At 44.8% G+C, this 15513-nt stretch overlaps 1 long non-coding RNA gene and 1 pseudogene across 1 annotated transcript; both read left to right on the top strand.

Moving 5' to 3' along the window:
- Positions 1–11294: 11294 nt before the first annotated feature.
- LOC121146510 lies at positions 11295–12957 on the top strand. The gene is made up of 2 exons (XR_005882225.1): positions 11295–11639; positions 12635–12957. It is a non-coding gene; the product is annotated as an uncharacterized LOC121146510 (long non-coding RNA).
- A 63-nt stretch (positions 12958–13020) lies between these two features.
- LOC121146383 lies at positions 13021–14187 on the top strand (annotated as a pseudogene).
- The last annotated feature ends 1326 nt before the right edge of the window (positions 14188–15513 follow it).

The following is a 15513-nucleotide window of genomic DNA, read 5'->3' as shown; positions in this document are numbered from 1 at the left end:
ACACCAGGGTAGAAGCCACACCCAGCACCCAAATTGCCACAGAACCCAGAATCAGGAATGGCCACACAGTGTCGACCCACAGTCCCAATGCGGTATATGCGCTGAGGGTTCTGTTCAGAAGATGTCGAGAGCTCTGCAATATTGTCAGTCTCCTGATCTGAGAATGAGGGAACACTTTCAATGTCCACTGGCTGACACACTCCACCACTGACTCTCCATTCACCCAGATATTTGCTGCCTTATTTGGGCTGGGCTAGTTGTTCAATCTGTTCTGTTCTTCCTCTGCTATGTGGCAGATGTCCTTTGAAAGCCCAATAGGCTGCCTTAATCTTTAAGTGGATCTGGCACAGCTGCCTACTACATTGTTTTTTATACTGATGAGGACTAGTTCTCCCATGTGCACACAAGGTCCAGAGCCTAGCAACGTGGACCCTGCCAGACCCACTGCCACAGCTGCTAACAGATCTAGCAAGCTGGATCTAGCAGGTGGGTCAGGTAACCAGGCAGGCATCTTGGACCCCGTGGGACCACCTATACTGGATTTCAAGGACCCAGTACCCACTGTCCTTAGCCTAGCATGGATCACCACACTTCAGCTTCCACCAGCACGTGCTTCAGCCTGGCTCACTCAAGCCTGCCCCAAATCCCAGTCTCTGCTGAGCGAGATACAGCCTGACCTGGCTCAGCCAGCTCCCTGTCCCAGCCCTGGTGTGAGTGGGTTGGTTGCAGCCTGAACCAACCCCTCATGTGACCTGTCCTCTTCTGCCAGTGGTTCCTATGAACTGGCCGAGCCCTGTCCATCTGCCCCAGACATGACCCACATGTACAATGCCCAATACTGTAGCCTATTCTGATTTGGAATGCCCCTTGCCTTGCTTTCTGCACTCAACTGCAGGGCCTCTGTCCTCACAAAGCAATTCCACAAGCTCTTCTATCAGGTCACCTCTCTGTGCCAAATGTGGCATGCAACAGTGGTCCTTAGTTCAGGTTGCCTTTGTCCACATCCTCTCCTGGCACCAACACTGCCCCTGAACAACTGCTACATACTCAATCTGGTTCTTACCGGTGAAACCTGTATCTTCATATCTTAATTGCTAGGCTAAACACTTGTCCCTACGTTTAGCTTGTAATGTCACTTTCCATGAAGCTTTGGAAGTACATTCATTTTCTTTTCTTGCCTTTCCTTTCATGTTCAAAGATTGGTTTAAACACACACACACACACAAACACACACACACACACATATACACGTGGTAGAAGGAGAGAAAGATCTCAGAAAGGACATTGAGGATGGGTCAGGACAAAGTCAGAAGCCAGGAAAGTATTCCCACATACAACTACAGGTGTCATCTCCTGCTGCCGCCTAGGCTGCTCATCACCAGGAAGCTGGGATCAGAAGCAAAGTTCGGGACTTGGACACAAGCACTTGGATGCAGTGCACTCATCGCAATCAGCATCTTACCACAGTGCCAGCACCTGCCCCTGTTATTAGGCTATGCATCGTCTGAAACAAACAAGGTTTCTTAGAAGAATAAATCAGATGACTCAGCATGACTGTGCTGAAGACCATTCAGATCTAGTTAGTGTGTTAAGAGGTCTGTGTGTACATGGTGTGGAACCAGACACTTTCCAGGAAACAGCCAAAACATGGGGCTAGAGAAGGCTGTGGTGCTTCCTCTCTGTGTCTCCTCCTCTCTGTATATCTGACTTTCCAAGAAATATAAATAAAACTTTTTTAAAAAAAATTAAAACAAAAAACAAGGTAGGGGGAGGGAGAAGATGATGAAACGCTGCTCTTCAAATGGTCAGGGAATTGAGGCAGGAGGAGGTAGGTCAGGCACCCAGCATGCACTGGCAGCAGCTTGCCACCTCTGTCAGTTAGAACCTGGAGCCCAGAGGAACCATTCAGAACTCACAGCACTGCCAGGCTACCCTTAGAATCCACACTGAATCCCAGGGATGAACACCAGTGCGCCAGTGCCCCCTGGTGGCCGGGTGTGTCAATGCGGCTCCTTTCCTTCAAGACCTCAGGCCTCAAGCACATGTCACCAAGCAAAGAGGAAAAACTGCACAAATCAAGACTTTAGGACACGTCAACAAGCCATTCTACTTCATAACACACCCATTCACGTTAGATAGAACAAAGCTGAGTTCCAAAGAGAAAGCTTTCAGGATGAACAGTAAGAAAGAAAATGCACAGAGCCAGCACTCACTAGGTGTTCCCTGCTGTGCTTCCAACTAAAACACTGGGGATCCTGCCATTCTGGGCAGCTGCAGAGTGAACCCATTGATGGGATTGCAGTCTATCAAGCAATCTCAAACTCTTTCTCTCAACCTCTCTCTCAATCTCTCTCTGAATACCTAAGAAAACAAACAAACAACAAAACTAAACCAAAAGGACCTTCATTTTACACCTCAAGAGTCACTGCTGAACTACAGACCAATCATCACGGATCTGTCCTTGGCTCCCATGATCATCTCTCTAGATCACTTCCTCCCGCGCACTGTCCTCTCTCCACCAGCCTTGGTCCTGTTCATTCACTCCTTACCCACCCATGAGCCTCAACTGGCCTCAGGTACACTCTGCAAACATTTAAGGTTCTCATCTCCATGTTCCATCCCACAGTTTACAGGCAACAAGTTTGGTGAGTACCTGCTGTGATGACATTGAAAGAATTTATAAACTTACAACAACAGGAAGATAAAAGGTCCAGATTCCAACAAAGCCCCAAAATGAAAACGCCTTCAATCATACAACAAATCCCAAGTAAGGTCATCCTGCAAGGCAGGCGCTGCTGATCACCTCATCATCATCACGCACAAGCAGTCCATCACAGGGCAGATCCACCCTCCCCTCGAAAGGCTCCACATGCTGCTCTCAACAAAACAAAGCAACACACACACACACACACACACACACACACACACACACACACACACACAAGGCATGCTCTCCTCGCAGGATTACAGCCAACACAGCGACCAGCATGAAACAGCTGCAAAGGAAAGGATCACTGGTGCCACTCCAGCCACTTCCAGCAAACTAAACCTGGACACCAGCGTCAGTGTTCACGCAGCTTCTCCCACCAGCTCACACACATACAATGACAACAGACAGAAAACAAGACTGAAAATACATTCAGCGGGAATATTTTCAGTCTGTTCAGTAAACCCTATTGTTTTCCAGATGCAAGCTGTTCTTGTGTGTTTATGCCACATTCACATTACCAGTTTGAGTTTCTTCTGTTGCCTCCATGTAAACTCATAGAGACCTGAGCAAAACTACAAATAAATCATCTTATAATTTTACAATGTGATCCTAAATTTCACCATAGGCATTTTGTGTCCTTTCTTCCATGTGTCAAAACACTTCCTTTCTTACCATCTTCTTCCAGATTCTGGCATTTCCATCTTAAAGAAGTGTGCGTTGCCTCCTGTGATCCCTAGGAGGCAGCAAGTTATAGCTAAAACACTGGGCTCCTACCACTCACATGCAAGACCAATACTGAGTTTCCATCTCCTAACTTTGACCTGGCCTAGCCTCAGCTGTTACAAGCTTTAGGGGTGGGGTGGGGAAAGTAAAGTGAATCAATCTCTCTCTCTCTCTCTCTCTGGCTCTTTCTTTTTCACTTTCTCTCTCTCTCTCTCTTTCTCCCCCTGCCCCCGTAATTCTGCCTATCAAACTAATTGAAATATACACTTTTGCAAAGAGTTATTTACTTTTTATTGCAAAGTCAGATATACAGAAAGGAGAAGAAACAGAGAGAAAGATCTTCCATCCAATGATTCACTCCCCAAGTGGCCACAAAGGCCAGAGATGAGCTGATCCGAATCCAGGAACCCGGAGCTTCTTCCAGGTCTCCCACGCGCGTGCAGAGTCCCAAGCCTTTGGCCTTTCCAAGGCCACAGGCAAGGACTGAATGGGAAGCGGGACTGCTAGAATTACAACTAGCGCCCATATTGGATCCCAGAGCATATCAGCAACAACCTTAGCCGCTGGCTACCACGCCTGCCCCCAACATATTTACTTTATTAAGTGAATCTAATAAAGCTCCTATGCTCACCATCCTAACTGAGGCACAGAGCACACTCTAGAATGGAGGCTGTTCTTCCTGGAAACCACACAGCCACTGCACTCTGGGCACTCACAGCCTCTGCTCAGCATCACCAGGTCATGTCATAACATACAGACAGAGCCCAGGAAAGAGGCAAACTCAGAGCTGAAACTGTGGTTTCTGCTGAACGTAAATGCATCCCACCATCATAGAGTAAACAAACGCCTAACTGAACCATCCTACATCGCAAACCATCTACACAGCATACTCTACTTCTCAAAACATATTAAATTAGATGTATGTATACTTTCCACATAACTTTGGTGTAGCCAATTTTACATTTATACGTTGTTCCACTGGGCTATTTCACTGGCATTTTTTCCTTACCTCTACTTGGCCACGTCTACACTGGCTAAATGCTTTGCCATCCCAACACTACCTAAAATCATATAAACAATCTTTCCTCTCCCCCAACATGCTTCAGTAATGACTGCCTAACTCAGAAGGTGCCATTCTCTTGGTCACCAATAATACAGAAGGCAAACCATGGGGTTCTTGTCCAAAGAACCAGATCTAAGTTATAAGTAACCAAAAGCTGACATGGGGTGCCTACCTGAGCTGCTTCAAAGGAGGAAAAAAAACTGTCAAAATCAGGAGTTCAATTTGCATTATTAGACCATTTTATCCAGCTATAACAGAAATTCTTCAGTTTATTTTCTGTTTTCTTTGCTTCACTGTATTCAAACTTTTCTTCCTTTGATATGAAAATGAATGTGTGTGTGTTTGTATATACACACATATATCAATCACAATCTCTACATCCAAATAAGGATGAAAGTTCAATTTGATTCCTTCGTATTTATTCCAAGTCTCTTGACTTGTCTGTGTTTCCTTCGACTTTCTTGAACATACAGACTAAACTTAAAATATCAGGCTCGATGCCCTACTCATCTTATCATCTGTGTCATTTTAAAACTGGTGTTTCTTGATTTATTTTTCTTCTCATTAGGGGTCATCCTTTTCTGTTTGCCTTCCTGAAAATCAAAGAATGTCAGACATCAATTATGCCTGGTTCAAGTAAGGAGCGATTTCACCTTTCATTATTCTTGTATTTTATGCTGGGATCTGTTTGGGCTAACAGAAAATCTAGAGACCATTTCTAATGCTTTGGAGACTTGCTTTAAAGATGAAAGCAGCATTTAGTGCTGATCCAGAGGCAGTTGTCTTTCAATACCCTTACCAATGCACTGTCTAAAACAATGCTCTCCCACTTCCCACTTGAGGAAACGAGCTGAACTATCTATACCCTGTATCATTCCAATGGTTTTTCTGTCTCTCTCTCTCTCTCTTTTTTTTTTTTTTTTTTTTTTTTTTGTCCTGATGAGTGAGTCCCTGCCACTGGATCATTCCCAGTACTGGGTTGATCACAGCTCAGCTGAAAAAGAGAGGAAGCACTTTCCACTTGGTTTCTGGTCCTCTCCTGTGAACTGCAGTTGGTTTTGCCTCATTGCCTTCTCAGTTCACAGAGACCACTGGGCTGTCTGGAGGTTCTTCCTTGGTGTATGATTCACATATTCCAGCCAATGGACGGATGCAAAGGTCCAACACAGGAGTTTCCTTGCTGGTCCTGAGCCGCCTATTCAGTATCTCAAAATGTTTCAGAGATTTTCCTCTGTTTCTGTCAAATAACTTAACATACCTGGTCCAAAGTAATTTCAACTTGGCTTGAACTTGACACACTAGCTTTATTTTCAAACACATTCCTCACTTTAAATATATATATATATGTAATGTCTGTATTAGAGGGAAAGATCTTCAATCTGTGGTTGATTCAGCAAGTGGCCAGGACTGAGCCATGCAGCAGCCAGGACTTCATCTGGGTCTCCAATGTTGGTGCAAGTGAGACAAGCACTTGGACCATCATCTACTGCTTTTGCCCAGGCCATTAGCAGCCAGCTGTACTGAAACAAGAGCAGCTGGGACTTCAACCCTTATGCGGTTCAGATGTCACAGGTGGCAGCTTTACCTGCTGGGCTTCAGAGAACCCAGCTTTTGCTTTTAACTTCCGGCGGGAGATTTTGTATTTCCTCATTAGGAGTTTACTTGCAGCGCCTGACACAACTATCTACTGGTCCAGTTCCTTGTGCTGGAAGTCCTGGGATCCCATGTGGGTGCCACCTCCTGGCGCAGTGGCGCCGTTTCCCATCCAGCTCCTTACTTGGGGACTGAGAGAACAGTGCAGGACAGCCAAGGTCTTTGACATGCTGCATCAGCATGGGAGACCAAAAGGATGATCCTGCCTCCTGGCTTCAGATCAGCTCGGTTCCAGCCATGGTGGCCTTTTGGGGAGTCAATCAGCAGACACAAGATCTTCCTCTCTGTATCTCTTCCTCTCTGTATCTTTGACTTTCCAATAAATAACAAATACATCTTTTAAAAAAATAGTTTACTTGGAGACAGGCTTCCATACACAACCCATTTTGAAAATCTGTGTCATGCAATGCCAGTAGTCATCAGGGAAATGTCAGTGAAAATGACAATGAAATGCTACTTAAGTTGCACAAAATGGCTAAAAGATCTGAGACATGGTGCAATGGCTCATTGGCTAACTCCTTGCCTTGCATGCTCCAGAATGCCTATCAGGCACCAGTTCATGTCCCAGGTGCTCCACTTCCCATCCAGCTCTCTGTTTATAGCCTGGCACAACAGCAGAGGATGGCCCAAAACCTTGGGGCCATGTACCTGCATGGGAGACCTGGCAGAAGCTTCTGCCTCCTGGCTTCAGATCTGCTCAGCACAGCCATTGCAGCCACTTGGAGAGAGAACCAAGAGATAAAGGATCTTCCAGTCTATCGTTCTCTCTGTAAACCTCCCTCTCCTATAAAAGCACACACATATTTGAAAAATAAATAAATATAAAGGAGAGCATCTAATACAACCAAGCGTTGATAACAAGAGACAGAAATTGGAGCTGTCACACTTTGTGGCACAGCTAACTTAAAAATGATACACCCCATCTACAAAACCTTCTAGTAAGCTCATTTCTTAACAAGCTGTCATCTCAGGGCATGACATGATATTCAAGTGGCTAAATTCTCATTTTAACATGACTAGGATCCCAAAAATGTGACAGCCAGCTCCCCACTTGTGATCTGCTGAACAGCTGAGGATGGCCCAAATCCTTGGAAGCCTGTGCCTGCGTGGGAAACTCTGAAAAAGCTCCTGGCTCCTGGCTTCAGTACGGCTTAGGCAATGTGGCCGCTTGGGAAGTAAACCAGCAGGGGAAAGATCTTTCTCTTTGGATCTGCTTCTCTTTGTATGCTTTAACAAAATCAATTTTAAAATCTTTTTAAAAAGTTATTTCTTTGAAGATCCTGTGTGGTAGCCGGGTGGCTAAAATCCTCACCTTGCATTCTCCGGGATCCATATGAACATCTGTTCTAGTCCTGCTGGCCCCACCTGCACCCAGGCTCCCTGCCTGTGGCCTGGGAAAGCAGTAGAGGACAGCTCAAAGCCTCGGGACAATGCACCAGAATAAGAGAACCAGAAGAGTCCCCAGGCTCCTCCTGGCTTTGGATCGTCTCGGCTCTGGACATTTGGCCACTTGGGCCATCAAGCATGGCAGGGAAGATCTTCCTTTCTGTCTCTCCTCCTCTCTGTATATCTGACTTTATCATAAAAATACATAAATCTTTTCCAAAAAGATTTTTGTTGGAAAGGCAGGGTTACCGGCGAATGAAGAGAGACAGAGATCATTCATCCACTGGTTCACTCCAAAAATCACTACAATGGCTGCAGCTGGATTGGTCTGAAATCAGGAGTTAGCAGCTTGAACCAGCACCCATATGTGATGCCAGTACCACAGCAAACAGCTTTACCTGCTAAGTCACAGCACTGGTACCCCTACTAGAGTCTTATAAGCCTGTATACCTACACTACAACCCTGCACGTCTGCATTTCTGTGTGCAAGTAAGAGAAAAACATATATTCAGAAAGTCAAGGGTAACTAGAGCACCTTCATATAAGTCTCAGAATGGACAGCTCTGGAATCTCTCCGTAACTGGATATTTTAAATCACTGGTGTATTTGTGCAATGGATTTGTATTTTGCAACAAGAGGGGCTCGTGTTAAAGGTTAGCTTCTGCCTGCAATGGCAACATCCCATGTGAGTGCTCGTTCAAACCTTTACCTTGCCCCTTCCAATCCAACTCCCTGCTACTGTATCTGGCAAGGCAATAGGGGATGGCTCAAGTGCCTGGAGCCCTGTGACCTCATGCGACTTGGATGATGAAGATCCAAGCTCTTGTGTGGGGCTGGTGCAATGGAGTCATCTGGGCCAAGTGGAGAGTCAAACAACACATGGAAGATTCTGCCTCCTCCCAGCCTCCTAACCCTGTGTGTGTGTGTGTGTGTGTGTGTGTGTGTGTGTGTGTGTGTATGTGTTTTAATTCTGCCTTTCAAATAAAGAAGCAAATCTTTTTAAAAACATTGACACGGAAAGAATACAAACTGCTGATTCATGAAGACTAGATGCACCTTTTTGGTAAAGGTGGCATTTTTCAAAGATCTATGTATATTTGAAAGGCAAAGTGACAGCAAGCAAGGGGAGCAGAGGGAGAGAAAGACAGATCCTCCATCCACTGGTTCCCACTCTCCAAATGCCTATGCCAGCTGGGGCTGGGCTAGGACACAGCCAGGAGCCCAGAATGCCATGTGCGTCCCTGACTTTGGTAGCAGGGACCCAGGGACGCAGACCAGCAGCTACTGCCTTTCTCACTGCAACAGCAGGCAGCAGAATAAGAAACACAACAACCAGAACTCACACAGAACGACACTATGACATGTGGCCCTTCAGATCCACTCAGCCCCAACCATTGTGGCCACTTGGGCAATGAACCGGCAAATGGGACACCTTTCTCTCTGTATCTCCTTCTCTCTGTAAATCTGACATGCCAATAAAAATCAGTAAAGCTACATAAAAATAAATAAAGCTGTAGTAACTAAAACCACATGGCACTGGCATGTCCAATGCAACAGAACAGATACCCACAAATTCAGCTATGTGCTCACAAGTGGTTGCTTTCTGACAAAAGTACTTAGAACATATATCTGGAACAAACAAACAAACAAACAAAACAAATATTACTCTCTATCCCTAACTTCAGAGAAACCTTGTGGGGGTCCTTTGATTCAAGCAGAAGGTTTTTTGAAATAAATCACTCAAAACTGTCTCCAGCTCTGATTGGACCATGTCCTGCTCTGACATCATACAGAACCATTTACAGGTCACAATTCCAAAGCCCTAGATAAAGCCCTGGCCGGGCCTGGGCCTTTTGTCCAGGAGCTCTCTCCACTGGAGAGCTCTAGGACCAGCACTAAGCTAGCTTTTTTTTTTTTAAACCTCTTTTGTTTGTGCCTGTTTTGTTTATTTGTTCTCTTTTCTAATTTATTCATTTTGTTCTTCCCTCTTAATTTCAGTTTCTATTTCGCAGTGTGTATTTCTTTTCCTTAGACACATCCTCATTCCTTCTCAAAATTTTTGAAATTTGTTTTGCCGCTTAGTTTTTATTTCCAGCATTTTATTTGTTTACATTTTTTTTACATTTTTAAAACTTTTAATTTTCATTTCTATTTGTGTTCCATTTTGCATTTTCTGTTCTCTTCTTGCAATTTTCATTTTTCCGTTAATTTATTTTTAAGGTTTATTTCTTTCTTTCAGATTTACATTTTTTTTTAAATGAGAAGTGAGGAAGTGTCTAAGGAGAAGATGGAGAGACCTATAACGTCTAGCATCATGTTATTCTTAACACCTATTTTGCACAAGGTATCTATTCTCTTTAGTAATATTTTTGATACCTTCATTACTGCAATATTTAAAAAATCTTTTACACCATCATGTTGTTCTTAACACAACTATTTTGTTCTATGGTATCTTTTCTCATTAATCATATTTTTGATACCTTTATCGCTGGAATATTTTAAAAAATCCTTTACACCATCATGATATTTTTAACACCTACTTTATGGTATCTTTCCTCAATATTGATATTTATGATACCTTTATCACTGGAATATCTAAAAAATTTTTTACACCATCATGTTGTTCTTAACACAACTATTTTGTTCTATGGTATCTTTTCTCATTATTAAGATTTTTGATACCTTTATCGCTAGAATATTTCAAAGCTGTTTTACACCATCACGTTATTTTTAACACCTATTTTGTACTATGGTATATTTTCTCATTATTAATATTTTTGATACCTTTATCGCTAGAATATTTTTAAATGTTTTATATTTGAGCAATATTAGCATAATAAGCATTGTTTATGGACGTTGGCCTTATACTCATCCTACGTGATGAGTTGGCGTGAACACTGCTCCACTGAGCAGTGAGTGGGTACCACAATGGAGAAAAAGATCAGCAATGGACTCCACATCCTCAGCACGACCAGTCAGCACAGGTACAACGGGCAACACTGGCCCACCGCATAGAAAGCAGCAACCAAGTAGCCACGTAAGTCACCCCAAGAACCAACAAGGATTCCAGGCTCCCAGCTTACGGCAAGTGGAGGTACAGGGCTTAGGCTCACACACCTGAGTTGGGGGTGAGACATCCCTTTAAAGTAGAAGAAGCAGAGAATTGCTCTCCTAGCATCTATGCCTGTCTGGCTCAGACACCTCATGCCTTCAGGACTACCTCTTGCACAGAAACGAAGGGGCCAGCAATAGGGATACAAGCCAGCACGAACATGTTACTGACTTGGATCTTAGGTTTCTTCAGCCTCTACATGCATTTTTGACCCTTTTCCCCAGAATAAGCTGCACTTCTCTGGGAATTAGGTTAGCACAGGGAGAGTCTGGTTGCATCAGTAGAGGCACATCAAGGAGAGTTCATGATTTTGCACAGTTATTCTGAGCTTTTATCTGTATTTGGCTCAGCATCTATTAACTGAAACACTGCTGACTTTTAAGGGGAAATTCTTTCTTGGCCCAATACCTTACAGTTTTGTACCCTACTTCCTACTCATTATGGACACATGACACTCTGCACTAAAATCTCTACACAACAAAAACCAGAAATGTTCACGAAACATTGCAACGCATGTACATGTCCAAGTGCCCTACACGTCAGAAACCTCCACCGAGCTGACAACCATGGAGATGTCTTAAGTTTATATCATGGTGTGCACCCTTCCATAGCTCAGCCTGTAGAGTGGAGGACTGTAGAGTAGAAGTTTATATCATCATGGTTTCCTAACACAGTTTTAGACTCACACACACTCAGAGGGAGATTCACTTGGAACAGTGTTACCACAAGCCTGCTCTTCCTCCTCAAGTTGGTCAGTCTTGTGAAATCAGTGTTCTCTTCTTCCATCAGGAACTATCACATCTTGCGTGGATTGGCATATTTCCTCTCCTGATGTTGTTTAACTGCAGAGACTCAAACCCAAATATCCCTCTATAGAAGGATTCTTCTGCTCTCACTGGATTGTCTCCTCATTGGACCTAACAACACTCAGCCATAAGTATGCTTGAAACAACTGCATCATACATCTTTACCTGAACACCTAATGCCACAGAGTAAGTGTCCACGCTTTCACTGGCTTCCTGAGTGTGTATTTTCCAGGCATGATAGCAAAGAAAGTCAGCTTCTGGTGAAGAGTCAGGCTATGTGCAGCACTCTTTGCTAGGCAGCCTGAGCTGGCTGCACCTGCTGCTCAGCTGAACACCAAGTTGGGCCAGACCTAAATGTACAAGAACGCCAAGCGTTCTCCTCACGCAGGCATTTCATCCTCTGTGTTCTGTCAATTAAACCTCACTTGAGGTGCAATAAAGCTAGATGCTTCAACGTTTCTATAAAGATCATGTCAGTTGTCCCCTAAGTAGCAACATTTTTTACACTACACTACTGTGACACCTTGGTTGAGAAATAGTGCTGAGTTTTATATGGCTTAGTTGTGAAGGATCCCAACCAGAACTGGAATCATTGGGTAGCTGGAAGGACCTAACCTGAATGGAGTCATTCATCTGAAGGCAAATGCCAGTTAGTGCTAACAGGACGATGTTAGTGAGCTCCTCAGTCACTAGTTTAAACCTTTACAGATCTACTTCAACTCAGAAAGAACTTCATCATCTTTGAAGTGCACAATCTATTTCCTGCTCCATTCCTTCTCTCGCTTCTCCTGGCACAGAGGGTGCCTGCCTGTTATTTCAAGGGCATTCCCAAACATTTGCCATCAGAAGATTCCTGAATGGCTCTTCTGGAGGACTCCAGATGACCAGGTTCCTCCAAATGTGCAACACACACACACACACACACACACACACACACACACACACACACGTAGATAACTAAACGATTTCTTCTTTTAAAAACATGTTGATAATTGGATTACTTGGAGAAGTTGCAAAATGGATATTTTGTGCACCGTGTCCTTATGACCATTTTGTTTGTACTGGGTGAACAACCAATACAAAGTGTTGGGGGATGGGAGAAGCCCACAGAAATTTTCACACGTAAAATTGAAGGAGTTGATTACTGTCATTTTGATCATGTGCCTTTTACACATCTGCAGCCCTTAACGAAGACTTTATGGATTGGAGCATGAGCACTTTAAAGCGATGTAAAATTATGGAGGAGCTACAAAGCTTATAAAGTGCTTCAATGTTACCAATCAGAGCAGTAGTGGAACCATTCCGAGGAGCTTGTAATACCATGCACAGCCTGCTCATCATCAGCCCAGGTGTCACTCCTGGGCACGTGGGGCTTCCAGCATTCCTGCCCAGAGACTCTCCATCACGAAAAGCAGAGGAGCCACTGCTGAGGAGCCGGGAGAGTTTCGGCAGTGCTGGCAAGCTCAAAAGCAGGCTTCCCGGAAGGGACTGCAAAAAGTCTGTGTGATGTGAATTTATGGTGAGTATTCTTGTTGGTGCACTTTCTCATTTTTGATTCTTGTATACGATGAGTCTAAAAAGTCCACACAAGAATTTATGTATTATTCCCAGAGCCCCCGCAGGCCGAACTGGTACCTGGGTCTGCAGCCGAAGAGGCACAGAGCTGTGCCACGAGGCCAGAGCTGTGTGGGAGCATTGGCACTGCCCACCTTTAGACCAGGGTTTCTGCCATGGCCTTGGCATGAGCAGAGCTGGAGGAGGAGGAGGTGGGGCTGGCTCTGAAGCCAGATCCGGATCCTCTAGAGTGTGCTTGGGCAGGCCAGAGTCTGCTGTGCCTAGAGAGGAGCACCTACCACCAGGCCTCCTCCATCGAACTGCAACAGTGCACCTGATAAGATGCCCATGTCAGATCCTTACCTGCTCAGAGAAGTAAACTGGAGTCAGAACACAGCTACAGTGTCTCCACCCATCTCCCCCACACATCCTGAACAAGGCTTCCTGTGAGGCCTCTTTCTACTGCTCACTTCAATACAGGGGTTTTGCTTTGTTTCATTTTGTTTTGTTTTGTTTTGTTTTTAAGGTATTGGGCCAGCTAATGGAGACTGGAATCATCAATCCTGAACAGTGTATGACATCTTTTGAGCATATGAAGAAATCTGGCGACTATTAGGTTACAGTTGTAGAACATGTGACTATTGGATAGATTGTTGCTACGGCAACTCTGAGACTAGAACTTACATTCATCCATTCCTGTGCTGAGAGAGGTAGAGTAGATGATGAGGTTTTTAGTGATGAATGCTGAGCGAAGCAGCTCTTCAAACTGCTAGTAACAACCCTGACATTGCTAAGCAAGAAACGAAACGGTTCCAAGATTAGCCTTGAATGTCTACCACAAAATGTTGACTTCCACAAAAGGTGGATATGCAGTATCTGAAGAAAATTACACGTGTGGTAGTTTTCTGAAGTAAAAATCTTATGGGAAGAGAATTCACACACGCATCAATTCTACAAAACTGTGCTCTTCACTGAGAAAACTTTGTTGCTGCAAGCCTCTGACCCCCATAAATACCGAACTGACATTTAGAAGATATAATGTATGTTGTATATATCATATACAGGAATAGTATAATGACATTTAGACGATTACTTTGGAATGGTGGGGCATACTGATTGAGTTCAGATTACAAATGAAAATTACAAATGTGTTGATTTTACCAAAGAAATATACTTTCAACTGGAATCTTGCCTTCCATTGTATTTTTTGAAGTCTGGCTTCATTTTGTAGTAGTCAAATTGGTCATAAGTTCATCGATGTCTGCTCTCTGTACTGCTCACCTCCCAAAGAGCTTGTATCACTAGACAAGTTGCCACAAGGGCTGCAGGTAAGCCAGCTCGAGTCCAGGAACCAGGAGCTTCTTCCAGGTCTCCCAGGTGGGCACATTCTCCCAAGGCTTTTGGGCCATCCTCTACTGTAGCAGGAAGGGAATTGGAGCAGCCAGATACAAGGCAATACACATGTGGGATCCCGGTGGTAGCAAGCAACAATTGTAGCCATGTATACAGCAACAGGCCTCTTAAGCAATGCCATATTTTTGCTTTCCATTTCTTTTCACTGTATCTGCTGGGAGGGGAGGACACCAGGGTAGAAGCCACACCCAGCACCCAAATTGCCACAGAACCCAGCAATCAGGAATGGCCACACAGTGTCGACCCACAGTCCCAATGCGGTATATGCGCTGAGGGTTCTGTTCAGAAGATGTCGAGAGCTCTGCAATATTGTCAGTCTCCTGATCTGAGAATGAGGGAACACTTTCAATGTCCACTGGCTGACACACTCCACCACTGACTCTCCATTCACCCAGATATTTGCTGCCTTATTTGGGCTGGGCTAGTTGTTCAATCTGTTCTGTTCTTCCTCTGCTATGTGGCAGATGTCCTTTGAAAGCCCAATAGGCTGCCTTAATCTTTAAGTGGATCTGGCACAGCCGCCTACCACACTGTCGTTTATACTGATGAGGACTAGTTCTCCCATGTGCACACAAGGTCCAGAGCCTAGCAACGTGGACCCTGCCAGACCCACTGCCACAGCTGCTAACAGATCTAGCAAGCTGGATCTAGCAGGTGGGTCAGGTAACCAGGCAGGCACCTTGGACCCCGTGGGACCACCTATCCTGGATTTCACGGACCCAGTACCCACTGTCCTTAGCCTAGCATGGATCACCACACTTCAGCTTCCACCAGCACGTGCTTCAGCCTGGCTCACTCAAGCCTGCCCCAAGTCCCAGCCTCTGCTGAGCGAGATGCAGCCTGACCTGGCTCAGCCAGCTCCCTGTCCCAGCCCTGGTGTGAGTGGGTTGGTTGCAGCCTGACCCGACCCCTCATGTGACCTGTCCTCTTCTGCCAGTGGTTCCTATTGAACTGGCCTAGCCCTGTCCATCTGCCCCAGACATGACCCACATGTACAATGCCCAATACTGTAGCCTATTCTGATTTGGAATGCCCCTTGCCTTGCTTTCTGCACTCAACTGCAGGGCCTCTGTCCTCACAAAGCAATTCCACA

Source organism: Ochotona curzoniae, unplaced genomic scaffold (genome assembly GCF_017591425.1).
Source record: "Ochotona curzoniae isolate NIBS_2020 unplaced genomic scaffold, NIBS_Ocur_1.0 scaffold_4505, whole genome shotgun sequence".
Classification (NCBI taxonomy): Eukaryota; Metazoa; Chordata; class Mammalia; order Lagomorpha; family Ochotonidae; genus Ochotona; species Ochotona curzoniae.
Note: the sequence above shows the minus strand (reverse complement) of the source record. Positions and strands in the feature narration are given on the sequence as shown.